Raw genomic sequence first — 21524 nt, 5'->3', positions numbered from 1 at the left:
TTTATTTTATTTTTTCAGTCCCAGGAATTAGAGATGACCTAGATAAGGGATCATGAGAGCCCAGGTCTTAATTGCTAGGGTGAATAAAGCAAGTTCTCCTAGAATGATTTGTTCCTCCACTGAGGGAGGCCAGGGATCAAACCTGCGTCCTCATGGATGCTAGTCAGGTTCATTTCCACTAAGCCATGACGGGAACTCCAAGTTTTGGAATTTTCAAGTGTTTCATCAAAACCAATTTTCTCTGGAGTCTAAAGAATGTTGAGTCCGGAGTTCCCATCGTGGTGCAGTGGTTAATGAATCCGACTAGGAACCATGAGGTTGCAGGCTCGATCCCTGGCCTTGTTCAGTGGGTTAAGGATGCGGCGTTGCCGTGAGCTGTAGTGTAGGTCGCAGATGTGGCTCAGATCCTGCGTTGCTGTGGCATAGGCCAGTGGCTACAGCTCTGATTAGACCCCTAGCCTGGGAACCTCCACATGCCACAGGTGCGGCCCTAGAAAAGAAAAAAAGAAAAAAAAAAAAAAAGAATGTTGTGTCCATATAGGGTTAAAATATCTTTGTTAGTCTTGGGCTCATAGCTAAAATCTTCCCAGTCAGAAATCACCCAAGAGGGCACCACAATGGAAGAAGAACCAGAATTTCCCATTTCATGAGGCAGAATGGCCATCACGAAGACAACACAGAACATAAAGTACAGAACACACAGGCATGACTGTCCTACTCAGACACTCCCTTAAATACAGGATTGCATTCTCTCAGAAAACCTAGAGACAGATAGAGTACAACTGCCAAAACTTGGTCTCTGTCCACTGGTGCTAAATAGAAACAGAGACAGAGTTTGGGTGAAAGAGAAAAAAAATAGCTTTATTGCTTTGCCAAGCAAAGGAGGCCACAGCAGGCTAATGCCCTAAAGACTGTGCCCCACCTTGGGAGAGATCAGGAAGGGATTTTACACAGTGTGGCAGTAGAAAATAGGGCCACAGGTAAGGATCAGGGTAGATGCAAGCTTGCATTCTTCTTCAAAGTTGGTGTTCGGCAGCCCCAGGACTGGTGCTGGTGGTCCTCCTCTCCAGTTTTCCATTTGTTGGGGGTTTAGCTCTGCAAAAGAACTCAGATATTGTTATGTATATTCCTTGAAGAGGAACCAGGATCCAGCCCCAAGGCTGCACTCTTGTTTCTTGGTTATTCCTCCCTCATCCCTTCCCTTCTCTGATTAGCAGCTATTTGAACCTACCCTTTGGAACTCAGTGACGATCTTGGAGGCTGAAGTTTTTCCCTAAAAACAAGAAATTGGGGACACAGAAAGTCTTGTTCCCAGGAACCCCACAGGGCCCTGCTTGGTTTCAGTACCAACAAATGGTAAATGGAAGTATCTTGGGTCGTCAAAGATTTCAGAGGGGAGTTCCCGTCGTGGCGCAGTGGTTAACGAATCCAACTAGGAACCATAAGGTTGCAGGTTCTATCCCTGGCCTTGCTCAGTGGGTTAAGAATCCGGCGTTGCCGTGAGTTGTGGTGTAGGTCGCAGACGTGGCTCGGATCCTGCGTTGCTGTGGCTCTGGTGCAGGCCAGCAGCTACAGCTCCGAGGAGACTCCTAGCCTGGGAACCTCCATATGCTGCAGGAGCGGCCCAAGAAGTGGCAAAAAGACAAAAAAAAAAAAAAAAAAAAAAAAGACTTCAGAGGGAGGAAAGGAGACTGGATTAAGTGAAGGGGATGTGGGGAGTTCCCGTCATGGCTCAGTGGTTAACGAATCCGACTAGGAACCATAAGGTTGCAGGTTCTATCCCTGGCCTTGCTCAGTGGGTTAAGAATCTGGCGTTGCCGTGAGTTGTGGTGTAGGTCACAGACGCGGCTCGGATCTGGTGTGGCTGTGGTGTAGGCTGGTAGCTTCAGCTCCAACTAGACCCCTAGCCTGGGAACCTCCATATGCTGTGGGAGTGGCCCTAGAAAAGACAAAAGAAAAAAAAAAAAGAAGAAGGGGATGAGGGGCAAAAGGGGTGGCCTGATAGACATCTCCCACCACCTGCAGATACCCAGGCATTATGGGACTTTTCCCTGAGCTTCAGAAAGGGCGACAGCAACTCAGCCAAACCAGAAACTGAAATTGAGAGCACTTATGACTTGAGTACAGCCAAAACCCAGCTTGGGACGTGAACCCAGGTGCCAGGACTCAAACCCAGCTTAAACCCAGATTGGGACTGAACCCACAGTTTTCAAATTAGAGCCACTCACCCAGTGTCTGGACTCACTGAGGCCCAGGTTCTCTGTGCCTCAGTGCAGAAGGAATTCAGTAAGAAACAAAGCAAGAAATAGATTAGGCAAAGAGGCTCTGCCCTGAGGATCAGGTGGGCTGCAGTCTCATAATCCAAGACGCAAGTGTGTGTGTATTGGGGGGGAACCTGCCTCTTCCTCTTTCTTGAAATAGTAGCTCCTTCTTGGTATCTGGTAAGAGAGTATTTGACCCTCTAAGGTCAGACTAGGACTGTCCTGGTGCTTATTGAAATCAGCAGAAAGGTGGTCCTTAAACTCCTGCCTTTGGTCTGAACCTGAATGCAGGCCTCACCCCATCCCCCATCCAATGACTAAGGCATATCTCTTGCCTCCACTAGTCTAGCAAACCTACCTTGTTCTGAGGGCCCTCTTGAGCAGTTATTAAATTACAGTGATCTCCCAAAGTCCCCTAGGTTTCCCTCTTTACTTATGGTCTCTTACTGGGACTTCTACAACTACCTGTGTAACTACTGTACTCCAACCCTATCAAAACTAGAATGTAGAATTCCAGTTCTCTGCCTACCAGAGATGATCAGCCTCCAGCCCCCAGATAACTGAGGCCATCAACCAGACTCCTGCACTCAGGGCAGAAAAAAAGAAAGGAGAGTGGAGTCCCCGCTATGGCACAACGGGATCAGCAGCATCTCTGCAGGACTGGGACACAAGTTGAATCCCCGGCCTGACCCAGTGGGTTAAGAATCCAGCGTTGCTGCAGCTGTGGCATAGGTCACAAATGCGGCTCAGATCTGATCCCTGGCCCAGGAACTCCATGAGCTGTGGGGAAAAAAAAAAAAAAAAAAAGGATAAGATAGGTGGAGGTTGAAAAGAGAAAAGGGAGCAGGAAGAGGAAAAGGTCAACAAAGTCTCTTGTCCCTCACCCAGTAGGGGCACCCTGGCCAGTTGTCTGCATCAGGAGGAGACCAGGGACAAAAGGGTCCTGGCAGCAGCTGCTGGGTCTGACCTGTGGGTGGGTGAGCCCAAGTACCCCCAGGTGATCAAGATGTTGGTTGTAGTGAAGAAGGTACTCCACCAAAGTCGCCAGCTGATGCAGGAAGGGGGACCCCTTCCAGGGCCTGAGCGTGGGCTCTTGTCTAACACTCAGGAATCAATTCTCCCAGGAGATTTGGACACACCGTGCTAACAGAGGAAGAGGCTTTATTGGGAAGGGGAGCCCAGGTGGAAGGAAGCAGGGCGAGGGAACCCAGGAGAACTGCTCTGCCACGTGGCTCCCTGTCTCGGGTTCTACGGGAATAGGGGTCTTTCCTGGTGGTGCACACACCTCTCAGCCAAGATGGACTCCGGCACCAAGGATCCTGGGAGGCTGGTCATCTCCTTCCTTCTAGCGGCCCCTCCCAAATCCTCCTGGTTAGTCTTCAGGGCAGCACATGTTGATTCTCAGGGCCTCCTGCTGTGAGACAACACATGCAAGCAGCTAGTATGCCGCCTGGTCCAGGTGGGCACTTTCAGTGTTCCCGTCAATGGTGCTCTAACATAGCACAATGAAATGCCCTACAGATGGGGGTACAACTTCTCAAAATCAGCCAGGGCACTCACCCCACCTAATACCACCCCACAGCCTGACATCACTCAGCTGCCCTTTTTTTTTTTTTTTTTTTGGTCTTTTTAGGGCCACGCTGGAGGTTCCCAGGCTAGGGGTCAAAACAAAGTTGTAGCCGCTAGCCTGTGCCACAGCCACAGCAATGCCAGATCCTTAACCCACTGAGCAAGGCCAGGGATTGAATGTGTGTCCTCATGGATACTAATCAGATTTGTTTCCACTGAGCCACAATGGGAACTCCTGCCCTGCTGTTTAATTCATGTGAGCAGGCTTTAAATCCACCAGTACCCTTCAGCCTGGTGACCCAGCTTTAAATCAGTAACCCCACACCCTTTATTCACATCACTGGGTTTTAGGTATTTTCCCCCTAACAGGAGCTGGGTAGAAGAGGATGAGGTTAAAATGGAAGGGAAAAAAGGAAGTTGGGGAGAAATTTGGAGAGAAAGGGCACAGGGATGAGCACAGCCTAGCCACTGAAATACCACTGCTTTGACTCACCTTGTTCACGACCACCAGCTCAGCTTTCCAGATGCCAAACCTCATGCCAGCCTGATTCTAGAAAACGGTACACCCAAGATTCAAGCCTAGTGTTTCTGGGTCCCCAGTCATACCTTTGGACAACCAAAGGGCTGTCAGACCCCAGACAGCCTGTCCAACTGTCTGGCCAATGGGCCATCCAACCAGGCTGGAAGTCACCCATGTATTTGAAGGCAGAACTATGTCCCCTTTGTGAGGTGAGGCAATTCGGGCCAGAGGGTCAGAGGCCACCTGGTGCCAAACCCTTTTCTCTGGGCACATCCTTGGGATTCTGCCCACCCCATATCCATCCCCATTCTGAGCCTGAAGCGGCCTCCAGAAAAACAGCAGGTGGGCTCTGCTGGTGCTGCAATGCCCTCTAGTGGCCACTCCCTCAAACAACTCAGAGCCCTTCCTCCTGCCTCCCTGACCATACCACACTGAACCAGCACCAGACAGCCTGATGTCTTCCTCCTCTCCCACTAGGCACAATCCAGTGCCTCATAGAGGGGGTATTTCTCTGTCGAAGTCTCCCAGGTCACTCACCCCTCTCTATCCAACATCGCAACTTTAAGCCAATCAGCTGAACCCACTTGAAGTCATGTACCTGGCTTGTGTGTGTCTTTTTAGGGCAACACCCATGGCATATTGAGGTTCCCAGGCTAGGGGTCTAATCAGAGCTGTAGCTTCCAGCCTACACCACAGCAACGCCAGATCCGAGCCACGTCTGCAACCCACACTGCAGCTCACAGCAACGCCAGATCCTTAACCCACTGAGAGAGGCCAGAGATCGAACCCGCAACCTCATGGTTCCTAGTCAGATTTGTTTCCGCTGCACCACAAAGGGAACTCCTACCTGGCTTTAAATTGATCAGCGTCCCCCTCCCCGAATTCATGGGCTTGGTTTTAGGTTCAAACCCTGCTCAAGCCTGATTCTACAAAACTGTGTGCCCAAGATTCAGTTCTGGAATTTCTGGGTCCATAGTCCTGCCTCTGACATTTCAAAGGGCAGTCAGAACCCAAAAGATTGTCAGACTGTCTGAAGACCAGGTTACCTGACCAGGCTGGAAGTACCCAATCGGGTGCTTAATTCAGAACTATATACACTCTGTGAGGTGAGGCAGTTGGGGCCAGAGAGTCAGAGGTGCCCTGTAACTAGTTCTTCATCTCAGCATATGGCCTGGGGGGGTCTGTACAGTTACTTCCAATCACTTCTGAGAGTCTGGAGCTGTGGCAGAGGAGCTGCAGGTGGACTGGCTTGTGTTCCTGAGCCCGCTAGTGGCCATCTGCTCTAACATCAAACCTCAGCCCCTCCTCCCACCTCCTGCAGCTAACCCAGCACTAACCCTAGGCATCTGCCAGCTTGATTTTGTTCCTCCTCTCCCTCTAAATACAATCAAGTGCCCTACAGACAGGGGTATTTCTCAGAGCCTCTCAGGACCCTCACCCTAACCTGCCACATCCCACTATTTTAAAACACTCAGCTTCCCAGAGTTCCTGTCATGGCTCAGTGGTTAACCAATCTGAATAGCATCCGTGAGGTTGTGGGTTTGATCCCTGGCCTCGCTCAGTGGGTTAAGGATCTAGCGTTGCCATGAGCTGTGGGGTAGATCGCAGACACGGTTCGGATTCCATGTTGCTGTGGCTCTGGCATAGGCCGGCGGCTACAGCTCCGATTGGACCCCTAGCCTGGGAAACCCCATATGCAGAGGGTGCAGCCCTAAAAGACAAAAAAAAAAAAAAAAAAAAACCACTCAACTTCCCTTCTCCCGCACTAAGTCAGGAGAGCCAGCTTTAAATCAGTACCCCCCTTTTTTTAGGGGAGGTGCAAACTACACAACAGCTCACAGCAACACTGGACCATTAACCCACTGAGCAAGGCCAGGGATCAAACCCACATCCTCATGGATACTAGTCAGATTCATTACCACTGAGCCACGATGGGAACTCAGCTCCCCAGTTATCCTCCCTTATTTCAAGAGACATGGCTTTAGGTCACATCCCCATAAAACAGGTCAGGGACAGGAGGAAGAGGCTTAGGTGGAAAGTGAAGGAGTATGTTTGGGGAGAAATCTTGAGAGAAAGGACACAGAGATGAGCACAGCCTGCTCACCAAAATACTACTGCTCTTCCACCCTCCATTCAAGACCTCTGCGTTGTCCCTAGCAGAGGGCCAGAACTGTCTAAAACTAAAGCCTTGCACTGTCCCTAATTAGACTTAAGTGTCCCTAACTAAGGCCCTACGTTGTCCTTACCTAAAGCTCTGCAATGTCTCTAAGGCTGGGCAATGTCCCTGTGCTTTTGTTAATTGTGGTCCTTCACTGTCCCTAATGAGGCCTTGCCCTGTTCCTAACTAAAACCTTGTTCTGTCCCTAATACTCCTCAGCTGTCTCTAACTAAAGATTCCATTATCCCTAACTAGGACCTAAGAGCCCATAACTATGACCCCATGCTGGCCCAAATTAGGCCCTATGTTGTCCCTACCTAAATCACTGTGCTGTCCCCAACTAGATCCCTGAGCTGTCCCTAATTAAGGCTGGGCAATGTCCCCCAATAAGGCATGCATTTCCTTAAGAAGACCTGCATATCCATATAAATCTATCTCCCTAATAATGCCCTGAGCTATCTAACTAAATCCCTGCAATGGTCCTAACTAGACTCATGATATCCCTACTAAGGGCCTGCTCTACCCCTAACTATGGCCCTGACCTGTCCCTAAGGCTCTGCGATGTCACTAATAAGGCCCAATGCTGTCCCTAATGAATGCCCTAAGTTCTCCCTAAATAAGGTTTTGAGCTCTCCCTAAGGCCCTGTGCTGTCCCTTTCTAAACCCATCTTTCCCTAAATCCTTGCTCTGCCCATAACTAACACCCTTACCTATGTTTAACTAAATCCCTGCACTGTCCCTAACTAGACCTAAGCAGTCACTATCTAAGGCCAAGCTCTATCCCTAACTAATGCCCTGAACTATTCCTAGCTCAGACCCTGCCTTCTCCCTAACTAAAGTCCTGTGCTGTCCCTAACTAGACCTGCACAAGTGCCCTCTCCCTGGGCTCTCATTTCGCCACCACGCCCACCACCATGGAATTTGAAGGAAGGAGGGACTAAGGCCCAATTAGTCCCTAAGCAGGATGGTGTGAGCTCTGTTGTGTCCTTCAAAATCCACAGGCTCGATTACTAACCCCAGGACCCCAGGATGTGGCTATATTTGGCTATGGGTTTTTTGTTTTGTTGTTTTGCTTTTTGTTTAGGGCCACACCTGAGGCATATGGAAGTTCCCAGACTAGGAGTCGAATCGGAGCTATAGCTGCCGGCCTACACCACAGCCACGGCAACATCAGATCTGAGCCGCGTCTCTGACCTACACCACAGCTCACGGCAATGCTAGATCCTTAACACACTGAGCAAGACCAGGGACTGAACCCACATCCTCATGGATGCTAGTTGGGTTCCTTACCGCTGAGCCACAATGAGAACTCCTGGCTATGGGGTTTTTCAAGAGGTGTCAAGGTAAAATGAAGTCACTAGGGTGGATCCTAATGCAAGAGGACTGGGGTCCTACAAGAAGAGACTAGGACACAGGCACAGGGGAGACCATGTGAAGACATGGGGAGGAGATGGCTGTCTATACGCCAAGGAAGAGAAGAAGCCCCAAGAGAAACCAGCCTGCAGACACCTTGACAGCAGACAGCATTCAGGACCGGAAGATAAGTCTGTTGTTTAAGCTGCCCGGCCTGTAGTGTTTGTTGTGCAGCCCCAAGCAGACTCAGACACAGGGTAAATCAGGTCTCAGACTGGACAGTGCCCATGGTCCATTCCCCTGTATGTGTGTTACAGGAACCCCAGGAGCTGAGGAGGAGGTCCCCAAGGAGAGCACAAGAGAGCTCATGTTACACGTGCCTGATCTACACTCGCATGAGTTTGTTTTGTCCTGTACATGCACCCGCATCCATCTGAACTGCAGATCTTTGGCTTCACCACCTCCACTGAGAGCATTAGCTTAACCTGATGTGGGACACGTTCTATAGGATTTCCAGAACCAGAAAACATTTGAAGAGCTCATGCTGATGTGTAATCAAACACAGAGACTGAGCTAGTGTCCTGGTGACCCTGCTGCAGCAGAGCCGCCCAGCTTCCACCACAATCCATTATCCTTTTCCTGCTCGCCTCCCTGCATCTCCCAGCCTGCCCACCCCTTGCAGCTGGGGCACAGTGTCTCCTGTTACCAAGGGGAAGTGGTGGAGGGAGGGGTTTGGCCAGCCTACGTCCTAGACAGAGGGCATTGTGCCCACGTGGTCACACCCTCCACCTTGCTGGCTGGGGTCCTCCTCCCAGAAGCAGTGGGAAGAAACAAGTGGGACAGAGCCTGTGCCCCAATACCTACCTGCCCTGGACTCTCCCATGAAGGGGACAGAGACATCTTGAGCTTCAGCCCATTTGGGAGAGGAGGCACTTTGTTCCAGTAACAAACTTCTGCCCTAAAAGCCAAAGTGCTTTACAAAGCCCTCCCTACCTGTAACAGAAAGTCAGGCTTCGTTCCATCACACTTTTCTCAAACCACAGTCTGTGCTGAGACCACCGCACAGGTAATGGTGCTTCAGGGCACCATTCCCCCAAGCTCTGCCTTCAGCTTAAAGAAGTCTCCTTGGGAATTCCCATCGTGGCTCAGTGGTTAACGAATCCCACTAGGAACCACGAGGTTGCGGATACAATCCCGGGCCTTGCTCAGTGGGTTAAGGATCAGGCGTTGCCATGAGCTGTGGTGTAGGTCACAGACGTGGCTCAGATCTCGAGTTGCTGTGACTCTGGTGTAGGCTGGTGGCTACAGCTCCAATTAGACCCCTAGCCTGGGAACCTCCATATGCCACGGGAGTGGCCCTAGAAAAGGCAAAAAGACAAAAGACAAAAAAAAAAAAAAAAAGAAAGAAAAAAGAAAAAAGTTTCCTTGAAAAACCTGGTTTCCTTGACAACTAAGCTTCGCAATCTCCCAAACTCTTCTTCAAAGCTTCCTATTCTAGTCTTGCTGAACCTAAAGCGAGAGTGCCCTCATCACCTGCCAGAAAGCAATTCCTCCCAACCTGTAGTTATTGGTCGCCTGATGCTATTGATGATAAACTCCCAGAGGAGCCAGCTTTGCAAGGCGACCACTTCTGGACTTGGCACTAGGTCCCTCTCCATGGACAGGATGAAGGGGCTGTTCTCACAGCCCCAGGGTGGAAAAGCTCACCTCCTGATGAAGCCAGGCCTGGATCCTTTCCTGGTGCTTCCAGGGTCCTCATTCTCCCCAGAACCCCATTCACATGGCTGCTGTTTGCCCCCGTCCATATGGGGCCTTGGTCATCTCCTAAAATGAGGGTTATTTTATACACAGAGAATGGGTTAAATGGTAGCCCCAAAAGCTGTGTCCCCCAGAACGGGTGAACAGGACCATACCTGGGAAAGAGTCTTTTCAGATATAGTTGAGGATCTGGAGATGAGGTCATCTGTGTTAGGGTGACCCTAAATCTAATGACAGTGTCCTGATAAGAGAGACAAGAGAAGGGAGACACAGAGGAGAAGCCACATGAAGATGAGGCAGAGATGGGAGGGAGGCAGCCACAAACCTGGGACCACTTGGAGCCCCCAGGGCCGGAAAGGGCAGGAAGGACCCTCTGGAGAGACATCAGCCCTGGAACACCCTGATCTCAGATGTCTAGTTTCCAGGACACCAGGAGGATGAAATGCTGTTGTTTTAAACCACCCAGCTTGTGGTCATTTATTTAGAGAAGCAGCAGAAGAGCCACACAGACCCTCCTCTGCAGGATACCGGAAGTGTGGGTCTCACTAAAGGCAGGTAGAGGCTAGACTATGGAGACCTCAGAGTTAGCACTGGGCCTCCAGAAAACCCAAAGTAGTGGCTGGACCCCAGAATGGTGAGGGGTCAAGTCTGAAGCCCATCCCTAAGGGGGCCCGCGGTACATGGCCTCCCCAGGTCTCACACCTGTGCAAGTAAGGTCAGTATTTCAACCCTGTTTGAGGACCTTTCATGTTGCTATTCCCACTAATAAGGAACCTGCCAGTCACACAGATGAAAACCCAATGAGGACACTCACCACACTGATGAACAATTCTGAAGTTGGTCAGAGGTGAGGAATTTTCTCACATGCAGCCAGCAGCCCCCTGCAAGGAGTAGCCTCATTGGAAAGCTGAAGGACCCTGTGGAGGTGACCTGCAGACCAGCTGCTCCTGAACCTTATCCACCCTTCCCAGGTAAACCACCTGAATGTGTGCAAAGACTTTAAAGGCTAGAGGAGAGGACTTGAAGTCATGCCAGTGACAACATGCTTGCTAAGTTGGCCTCTGCAGGCCATGCAGGATGGTCCTGGCCCAGGGGCTCTTCTAGGTTTTTGTTTTGTTTTGTTTTTTCAGGTCACACTCGCAGCATATGGAAGTTCCCAGGCTAGGGGGCAAATCGGAGCTGCAGCTGCCAGCCTACACCACAGCCACAGCAACGGGATCCAAGCCACATCTGCGACCTACACCACAGCTCATGGCTATGCTGGATCCTTAACCCACTGAGCAAGGCCAGGGATCAAATCCACATCCTCATGATACTAGCCAGGTTCATTAACCTCTGAGCCACGAAGGGAACTTCTGGGGGCTCTTCTGGAAGCTTTCCATTTGCCTACCTGAGTTACCCCTCCTGTCCAGGCACACAATGCCTTTTTTCTTGCTTCCTCACCTCTTCCCCAGAGAAAACTTCCAGTAGCAGTTACAGGCGACACATCGTCTTCCTTAGCAGATGGTGGCCCAGCAACTCCTGCACAAGGTCCAGCAGAGGCCCACTCAGACCAGGTCACCTGCAAGGCTATGGCCCCTCACCCCGCTCCTACCAGCCCAGCCTTACGGCCACTGACAAGACAGGAAGTATACCGTCAGGTCCAGCTGCAGGTGCTCATGCTGACGGGAGGAGCTATTTATACAGACTTCAACCCAGCACACCTGGAAAGGGCTGGCCAGCTCAGGTCAACCAATCCTCACCCATCAGGGCCTTACAGTCGCAGAAAACGGGCCTTGCTGCACGGGCTAGGTACAAGGAACAGGTGTGGGCTTCTGAGGGTCAGGATAGACATGGGGCTGCAGCTCTGGCTAGTTTTCTAATCACTTAACTGGCCCACAAGCGGGAGACAATTTCAAGAAGACCCTCTCCTCATGAGAGGAACCTGGGAGTCAAGGAGAGGAGGGGTGGTGGGTGGAGACAGGGGCCGGGTACCCTGGATGCTGTGGAAGCCTCTGGAAGACCAAATAAAGGGAAGCTGCAGAGTGAAGCCCAAAGTTACAGACCTGCCAGGATGTCTGTTTGCTAGTTCAGATTCTCCTCTAAGGTGCTCAGGGTCAGCTCTGACCAACAGGTGGGGCTTGGGTGGTCTGAACCCACTTCAGGAGGACAAGCCTCCTCAGAGACCCCAAAACAGGATTGTAAGACAAATCCCATCAAAGGAAGATTTTGTAACATGAATCCCACTGATGGGAAAGTTTGCAAAGTGAATCCCCTAAGAGAAGACTCTGATCTGGGCCCCTTCAGAGGGGGGTAGTGGAGGCAAACCCCTACTCCATGGCCCCACATCTGTGCTTCTGGGTGGGTTACTTGGATTCTCAGCACCTCAGCTTCCCAATCTGCTCAAGGGGTGATAGAAGCATGGACTGACTAGTAATTTGCTCATAACAGGGTAGAGAGTGGTCTTGTGGAAATCTCACAGAACACCATCCTTCGGGGAATCACAGGTCCCATTTCCCACAGATTTACTTCAGGGTCAGGAGAGCAAACCCAAGCAGATTCAGGAGTTCCTGTTGTGGCGCAGCAGAAACGAATCTGACTAGTAACCATAAGGTTGTAGGTTCAATCCCTGGCTTGCTCAGTGGGTAAAGGATCCGGCATTACCGTAAGCTGTGATGAAGGTCACAGATGGGGCTCAGATCTTGTGTGGCTGTGGCATAGGCCAGCAGCTGCAGCTCCGATTCGATCCCTGGCCTGGGAAATTACATATGTCATGGGTGTAGCCAGCCCCCCCCCCAAAAAAAATCCGAGCAGATCCGCAGCAGAGCATGGGGATGGGCTCATTTGTGGGGGGTCCTCCTGTTTCCTTGGAGAGGGAGGCTCCAGTGTCAGTGGAAAGTTCATACTACACCTGGAAGCATTCAGGCCCCTAGGCCCAGAAGCCCCCAAGCTCTGTGTCTGGGCCCCCAGGGGGCAAGCAGGACAGACCCTCTTCCTGCCAAGAACATGCAGGATCCAGGCCATCATCAGGGAGAAGCAGAGATGGGGAGCAGCCCTTGTGGGAAGAGGACCCAGGGCATCTTGTATATGTGGATGTCCACACCACGTGTGGGCCGGTGGGACCTGGACACTGGGAGGTGCAGACGGTGGGCCTGAGTAAACAGGACTGGGCAGGCAGTCCGGTGGAGGGAGTGGATGGAGCCTTGCCTGTGCCAGACCTCGGACTCCACCAGCCTTTCGTCTCCTGGCCACTGGGGAGGAAGAGCTGAGCAGCGTGGGTGGAGAGACTTCTCTTGTCCTCAGGCCCTGCCAGCATCGGCCCTTCAGGCTCTGGGTTGGGGAGCCTGTGGATTGTGAGTCCAGCCGTGCCCACCATGGGGGTGGTCAGCTCCTGGACAGAAGCTTCTAAGCCAGTGTCCACTGGGAGATCTTGTCTTGCACGTGGTTTTCAAGTCCATAGCACAGTTCAGCTTCTAGAGCCTCAGTTTGTTTTCTGGACACAAAGCAAAGCCCTCATATCTAGTATGTCCACTGTCCGTGGAAAGACACATCTGATCTGGTACCAGGTGCTACCTCTGGGCCCCTCCTGACTGGAAGCCCAGCAGCCAGTGTCACATGTCATGACTGACAGGCAGTGGGGGTGGGGGGAGGAGCACACCGTCCAGGCCCACAAGGCCAGTGCTGTCCATGGAGCTGGTGCTGGGGCTCTAAGTGCTCCCTACACTCATTCCACAGGCAGAGACCATGGTCCCCTTACAAAATTAAGTCATATGGATCCCGCTGGGGTCCTAGTCTGGCCGAGGCTCTCTGGCTTGGCAAGGAAGGGTTCCTTTTCCAATTCGGGACCCTTGCTCCTGCCATGGACACCCCCATCCCATTAGCCCCCAGGAGGCCTTCTGGGAAGGGTGAGGACTGAGCAGTGAAGAAGACGGGGTAGGCCCTAACTGCAGCAAGTGCTGGCAAATACTGGGGTCACTTGGGTATTTGTCACCTAAAGGCCCAGGATGTGGGTGTCAGAGCTATGAGGGCTCTGACTTGTAGGGTCCACTTCCACCTGGGCTCCCTTGGGGGCACTGCAGGGAGAGCATGCCCTCGGCTTACATTCAAACTCTCCCTGCCCTCATCCTCCACTCTGGTCCTGGCCACCCCCTGCCCCATTAATAGGCTTTAGGTGGTGTTTCTCACCCAACAGGCCTGCCCTGGGAAAGGGTTTTAATGCATGGGAGTCCAGTGACCAGCGCCCCACATATCCTGTGTGTCTTGGGAAGGGGAAGGAGCCTGGCTCTCACATTTCTGTTCCAGCACACAGGGGCCTAAGCACACAGGGCAGCGACAGACCCAGGCTTTGTTCTGGCAGAAGCTCCCTTTCCACAAACAAGGCTTCTCCCACTCCTGTTATCCCTTCCTGGAAGTTCAGGAGGCCAAAGCCTCCGGGAACCTCAAGCACCAGATTTCATCCTAGGGAATTTCACACAAGCCAGGGACCAGACCTAGGGGCTGAGGGAAGAAGGGAGCCAGCTTATTGGTGATCCACAGGGGCTAGGATGCTGCCTACCCAGGAGGGCACTGGATTCAACTTAACTACCACCCAGTCTCCCACATCTCCCCTGGTAGAGGGCCCTTGAGATTCTGGGGCCCCAAGACACCCCATTTCTGACCCCGGCTGCAGAGAACGTTGGGGTGAAACTTTGGAAGCATCTGGAGGGAGCCCTCACCTGTGCGGACACCGACCAAGGGTAGGCAGGCGTGGGAGCCCGGGGAGGCCAGGAAATGGTCCTGGATCAGCCCTGAGGCTGGACGAGGGCTGTGGAGCTGGGGGTGATGGCGGTTGTGACGAGGGGCTGACCACCTGACAGGAGGCAGCCCAATCAAGGTAGGAGGAGGCAAACACTGTGCCCCACAGCAGGGCGGAAAGACCAGCGAGGGGAGCCACAAGCCTGCATAGCAAGGGCGGCTCTCTGCTAGGTGGTCAGGGCGGCACCTCAGCCTCAACCCCGCCTCCGGCGCCAGGCTCCGCCTCCTTCACAGTCTGGGAAACCGCACGTTGCATTGGACAGCGATGGGATTGAAATGGGAAAGTATGGGCGCTTGGAACTTAGGGGAAGGTTTCCTGTGGGGGTGAGACCACAGGGACCAGAGGACAGGGATGGACAGGGAGGGGTTTCGGCCTAGGACCTGGGGACAGGCAAAAGGAAGTTCATCCTCCCTCAGACCAGCCTACACCCCCCACCAAGACTGGGTCTATAAACACAGGGGGCCCTGGAAGGGGGTTTTCCATCTGGCTGGTTCCCTGAGACTGGACGTTTGAGGGGATGTGGGCATGTCTGGTGGCCTTGTGAAGACACTGTTCTCTCTGCAGGAATGAGACGGATCCTTGGTCTCCAGTCTGTGGATGGTCTAGTCCTCTGGGTGTCACCTCCTTTCTTGGGGGGTCACTGGGGGACCAGCGAGAGGGATGGATACATCCCAGTCCAGGTGTGCCCTGGGCTCTTGGGGAAGACACCTCTGATCCACAACCTCAACAGGCCTTGGTCACCACTGCCCCCATCCCACCCTACCCCACCCCAGGAAGTAGGCATGAGGATCTGCCCTGTGAAATAAGACTCTGGTGGGGGTGGGGGTGCTGGGTGGTCACTTCTCAGATGGACACTCAAGCCCAGGGTGGCAGAACATGTAACACACAGCCTTTGGCTGTGGTCACCACATCAGCTGTGGCTCCTGACCAGGGCCTGAGATACCCTGAGAATAGGGTTTGGGGAGTAGGATTGGTCACCATAACAGGGATATGAGATGGGGGTCCTGGGCCTTGGGTTCCTCCTCAAATAAGAGTAGGTGTCATGCCCCAAGTGGAGGCGTCCAGTGACAGGTCCTGAGTTTCAACAAGCACAGGCCTCCCTCCCCACCCCACCCCCAGGCTGGTTGTGTTTCCTGGCCCCCACCACAAAACAACAGGTGAGGGGTTAGAATAGGAGATGCTTGCTCTCAATCCTTGAGTCTGGAGCTGGAGACCAAGGTATTGGGGGACTGGTCCTCCTGCAGTTTCTGGGGAAAGTCAGTTCCAGGCCTCTCCCACCTCCTGGAGATACATCCAGACCATCCTGTGGCTGCATCACCCCATCTCTGCCATCATATTGCTTTCCCTCTCTCGTGTATCTGTGTACAAACTTCCCCTCATGAGGAACCCCCTCTATCATGGCTCACTGAGTGCCCTCATCTCAACCCAGGCAGCTCTACAGTGACCCAGCTCACATGCAGCCCCATTCTGAAGTTCCAGGGAGTCCACGCATTTTCCTGGGGGCCTCTCAGAGTGACAAATGCTGGTGATTGACACAGCCTGTGGGGAGAAGGTGCATTCTGAGGCTGGAATCTAGAAGTCTCCTGGAGGAAGTGGTGTCCTGACTCTGGGAGGACAGACAAGCAGATGAGGGAGTGAGCCCCAGTCCTCTGAGAGTGAGGGATTTCTCAAGGGCCAGAATGGGGGCTGGCAGGATGGGATGTCAGGGGCAGACCGCCTTCTCATTAGAGTGTGGGGTCACGCGGGGACAGATGCACGGTGGCCTAGGGGATGTCCTCTGTCTGCTCCCAGGAAGGCGGCAGCCATGGGCTCCATGCCAGGTGGGAGCAAATGTGGAGGGGTCTGAAGATGTGTCCCAGGCCACCTTTGAGGAGCACCTTGGCTGTGTCTGGGGACACAGAGCCACCAGCCTCCCAGGGAGTGGGCAGGCTGGCAGCATAGGAGCTGCATCCAGGAGTCCAGAGAGTGGACACGCCTCCTCTGGGCCAGGCCCCTTCCAGGATGGAGGGCAATGCAGAGAAGGGACTGTTACAGCATAGATGAGGCTATTATAATAGAAGCAGGTCTATTGCTGTAGAGAGGGAACTATTACAATAGAGGAGAACTGTAACTATAGAGTGGGAACTATATCAGTAGCGGAGCACTGTCACTGTAGAGGAGGAATTACAACAGTAGACAGGAGGCTACGACTAGAGTAAGGACTAGGACACTAGAGTGGAGCTATTAGTATAGAGGGGGGATATGCCAAGAGAGGAGGATTATTACTCTATGGGGGGCTATTACTCTGGAGGGAGGATAGAACAGTAGGGGAGGGCTATTACTGTAAAGGGGAAACTTACTGCAAGGGGGACATAAAAACGGGGGAGGACTACTGCCATAGAAGGGGACTATGACAATAGGGGTGACTCCTGACAAGGTCTGCAGTCATCTGGAAATTTGGGGCAAAGGAGGCTTCTCTGTGGAGAAGAGTAAACACAAGTTTAGAGGCCTGGGGGCAGGGCTGGCATGGAAGGTGACCCGAAGGTAGGTGGATCAAAAAAAAACTATACCACTATACCTTATAAATATGAATGTAAGAATCCTCCACAAAATAAGAGCAACATGAAACCAACAGAACATTAAATGGATGATGCCATAAGCAAGTGTCTCTATACCACAAATTTCAGGTTGTTCAACATATTAAAATTAAGCAACGTGTTAAACCATAATAAAGATGTGAATCAAAAAAACATGATCAGGAGTTCCCGTCGTGGCTCAGTGGAAACCAATGTGACTGATATCCATGAGGACGCGGGTTTGATTAAGGATATGGTGTTGCTGTGGCTGTAGTATAGACTGGGGGCTACAGCTCTGATTCAACCCCTAGCATGGGAACCTCCATATGCTGCAGGTGTGGGCCTAAAAAGACCAAAAAAAAAAGATCCATATCAATTATTGCAGAAAAAACTGTAATCAAAATCCATTACTATTTCATGATACAAACACTCAAGAAAGCAGAAATAAAAGGAAATGTATTTAATATGGAAAAGAGCAATATAAAAAGCCACAGCAGAGTTCCTGTCGTGGCACAGCAGAACCAATCCGACTAGGAACCATGAGGTTGTGGGTTCCACCCCTGGTCTTGCTCAGTGGGTTACGGATCCGGCATTGCTGTGAGCTGGATCACAGACGTGGCTCGGATCTGATGCTGCTGCAAATGAGGTGTAGGCAGGCAGCTGTAGCTCCAATTAGACCCCTAGCCTGGGAACCTCTATATGCTGCAGGTGCGGCCTTAGAAAGCAAAATAAATAAATAAATAAAATAAAAAGCCACAGCAAACATCATAATGGTAAAGACTGAAAGATTTACTCCTGAAATCAGGAAAAAGGCTAGGAAACTGGCCTTCATCACTGTTACTCAACCATGTACTGGAAGTTCTACCATGAGTCTTGAGCAAAGAAAGAAAATACGCCATAGGTGTGGCCCTAAAAAGAAAAAAAAAAAAAAAAGAAAACAGAAATGCCTGTACTGTTGCCAGAATTTGGCCTCTGTCCACCAGTGCCAAATACAAACACAGTGACAGGGTTTTGGGTGAAGGAGAAGATAGCTTTAGGGCTTTACCAGGCAAAGGAGGCCACAGCAGGCTAAGGACTTAAAGGCTATGCCCTCTTTGGGAGAGATTGGGAGGTGGTTTTATAGTTTGGAAGTGAAAAATAGGGCCGCAGATAAGGATCAGGTGACATACTGGGGGCTCTAAAGGATGCCTCGGCTGCCAATGAACTGGGTCAGTGCAGTGTGGCTCCCAGTTGAGCTAAAAATTCTGGTTATCATAGTCCAGGGCTGTGCAGAGGCTCCTTAGTGGTGTAGTCCCAGGTGGTCAGGATGGCGCCACACCGAAAGTTTTTGGTACTGGGTCCTGGGAAGGCGGGGCAAGGGCATTCCCCTTCACCCTCAGGCCACGCTAAAAACTCTGGGTCCTGTAGGCCCAGACTGCGCCAAGGATCCCAGATGCCCAGATGTTGTAGTCCCAGGTTCACCTAGGCTCTCTGGTTTCGCCATTGGTGGCACTAATGAGCAAGACTCCCCACTCTTCTCTCCAGCATGCTTTTCTTTACTGGTAAGGAGAGCTGGGCAAGACTGGCCCTGTGGTGGGAAGGGCAACTAGTGGGGCATGAAGCATTTGTGGGCCTCAGGCATGTGCCGTAGTAACACAGGCCCTTACCGTGCTGGGCTAGCAGCTTTCCCTCAGGTGGGAGAGGGATGCCCAGTGAACTTTGAGGGTCCTTTGGCAAAAGGTGGAGTGGACTAAACCCAGAGCAAAACCAGAATGGGGAAGGTGAGGACATTTACATCTCTGGGGTCTGAGACTGAATACAGTTCCGCTTCCTTCTTACTCGGAGGTTCGACTTTATTGTAGCAGGAGGGGTCAGGGACATCCCTTGGGTATTTTGAGTGGAGGCTGGGCTTGGGGGTGTTGGGGCAGGTTCTCCCTGGGACAGTCAGTCTTCCGCATCTGGGGCGGAGAGGGCTAGCATAAGTCCTAGCAGGGGTTTTCAAGAAGTGACTGGAGGCTCAACTTAAGGCAGTCATCCAAGAAAGGTTGGTTTACAGAACGCAGGCAGCCTCTCCCCCAGCCCTGTACTGGTAGGGCTCCCTTGGTTATTGGGATGAGGGTAGTAGTGAGGCCAAGCAGTGTTTTCAATGTCCCTGTAAGTGTGTCCCAAATAACACCTTTAACTTTTCATAGAAATATCATAAACAGAACCAAGAAGTACCCCCCATGAACCCATCAACCAGATTCAATACATTCCCTTTCAACCAACCTGTTCTGATCCAAATCCCCATCCTGTTGGAATACATGGAGAGTTGTCACAGACAATGCCTACTGGTTAAGAACATGGCCTTTACAGCAAGACTTCAGACCAAAGCCCCATCACTTTGAGAAAGGTATTTAAACTCGCTGTGCCTCAGTTTCCTCATCTGAAAAAGATGGGTAAAAAATAATCACTTCATAGAGTCGCTGTGAGGATTAAACGAGGAAAGCTTGTACAACACCAGGAACCATCTATAGTGTATACTGTGTTCAATAAATGTTAAATACTATCAACAGTAAAACCTCATTACTCCAGAGGCACAAAGAGGACAAATTTTTTGCTCAATGTCAGTATTATGCCAAGATAGGCTGTGTTCTGATTCCTGCACTCTGGCAGCCTATGCCACACACAGCCACAGCAATTTGGGATCCAAGCCACATTTGCCTCCTATGCCACAACTCACGACAACATCAGATCCTTAACCCATTGAGCAAGGCCAGGGAACGAACCCACATCCTCATGGATGCTAGTCGGAATTGTTAACTGCCGAGCCACGACGGGAACTCCCTGGGTCTTCTCTTAGAAAGATGCCCATAGCTGTTTTCCTCTCTGACAGGACTAAGACTTTTTTTTTTTTTTAAACAAGAGGAGGTCATTCCCAAGGCTTGGGAATTTACACGGACAGTCTGAGGATCACACCCTTTTTTACTCCTAGTTCTACTTCTTTACAGGCCATATAGTCTCACTTGTAACTATTCAACTCTGCTATTGGCAAGAGCACCAAAGACAAAATTTGAATTTCATATAATTTCCACGTGTCATATATTTCCTTTTATTTATCTATTTATTTATCTGTAGGGCCACACCCGCAGCATAAGGATGTTAGGCTAGCGACCAAATCAGAGCTGCAGCTGCCAGCCTACTATGCCACAGCCACAGCCACACAGGATTTGAGCCGCATTTGTGACCTACACCACAGCTGAGGACAACGCGGATCCTTAACTCATTGAGTGAAGCCAGGTATAGAACCCGGGTCCCCGTGTATACTGGTCAGGTTCTTTACCGCTGAGCCACAACAGAGGAACTCCTTTTATTTTTTAAAATTACTTTAAAATATGTAAAAATCACTCTGCCCACAGAGTCAACAGAATCTAGTGGCAGGTATTTTTGCCCTGTTACCCTGTTTGGCATGATAGACAATTCTGGGTTACTAATGATGACCACATATCCAGATTTCAGTAAAGTTACCCAACAGAGACAATTCAGAAGATTAGAGATTAGTTCCAAGATCTGTATTCTGCTAACAAGGAGTTAGGAAGCAAACAACTGTTACTGTCCTTCTGAAGGTTTAAGACACTTTTGGTCCCTCAGCCTCTATCTTTACCTGAAAATCACCCAGGTAGAAGACACCCAATGACCAGAAAATGCAAAGCTTCAGCAAAAGCCATCAAAGTGGACAAACCAGGGAGTTCCCGTCGTGGCTCAGTGGTTAACGAATCCAACTAGGAACCATGAGGTTGCAGGTTCGATCCCTGGCCTTGCTCAGTGGGTTAAGGATCCGGCGTTGCCGTGAGCTGTGGTGTAGGTTGCAGACGTGGCTCAGATCCCACACTGCTGTGGCTCTGGTGTAGGCCGGCGGCTACAGCTCCGATTGGACCCCTAGCCTGGGAACCTCCATATGCCGCCGGAGCGGCCCAATAAATGGCAAAAAAACAAAGAACAAAGTGGACAAACCATCGGGCAGACACTACAGAGCACTCAGTCTCCAGGCGCAGCTGTTAAACAAGGACTGGAATATTACACCTTTCAAAAACTTTCTCTGGCTCTGAGCCGGCTCCTACCATCCAGCAGGGTAAAGACGGTCAGACCAAGCCGGGTCCCGAACTAGGAAAGTAAGTGCCTGGCTGGAACCGTAGACGACGCCCTCGCCCCTCTGGCGCTACTTCTGAAGGGGGCGGCGGACTCGAAACCAGAAACCACACCTTCCCGGCGGCGATTTGTGGCCGCGGGCCCTCCGCGGGCGAGCATAGCTACCCTGCAGGAAAAGTCGCTTCTTCCGTCTCCTCCCGAGCGCCCCGGGGCGCAGAAACCTCCCCTACACAGTTACGACGTCTTCCTCACACAAGAAGCGCAAAATGAGAAAAAAGACAGATGCGGCTAGAGGTACAAAGGCGGAAGCCGAACCTGCAACCACCCTCCTCAGGGCTGTAACTCAACCTCGCTCTTTCTAGAGACCACAATTTCGGAGTCTCGCGGGACCTTGCTGTTCCACAGCGCTCGGGTCTGGGAAACATCTCGCGGGACTTCCCCAGCGGCGCGGAAAGGTCTAGTGGCTTAG

The 21524-nt window shown here is 51.5% G+C and overlaps 1 long non-coding RNA gene across 12 annotated transcripts; it reads right to left on the bottom strand.

Moving 5' to 3' along the window:
• On the bottom strand, positions 485–21472 carry LOC102165363. Of its 12 annotated transcripts, none has more exons than XR_002340149.1 (8): positions 20921–21472; positions 19196–19352; positions 11063–15033; positions 10434–10500; positions 9775–9860; positions 9569–9685; positions 3547–3675; positions 485–1095 (listed from the first exon to the last, which is right to left on the bottom strand). It is a non-coding gene; the product is annotated as an uncharacterized LOC102165363 (long non-coding RNA). The 12 variants fall into 12 exon arrangements; XR_002340151.1 differs by having other exon boundaries at positions 21028–21472; XR_002340140.1 differs by having other exon boundaries at positions 19196–21472.

This window comes from Sus scrofa, chromosome 17, assembly GCF_000003025.6.
Source record: "Sus scrofa isolate TJ Tabasco breed Duroc chromosome 17, Sscrofa11.1, whole genome shotgun sequence".
Taxonomy (NCBI): domain Eukaryota; kingdom Metazoa; phylum Chordata; class Mammalia; order Artiodactyla; family Suidae; genus Sus; species Sus scrofa.
Note: the sequence above shows the minus strand (reverse complement) of the source record. Positions and strands in the feature narration are given on the sequence as shown.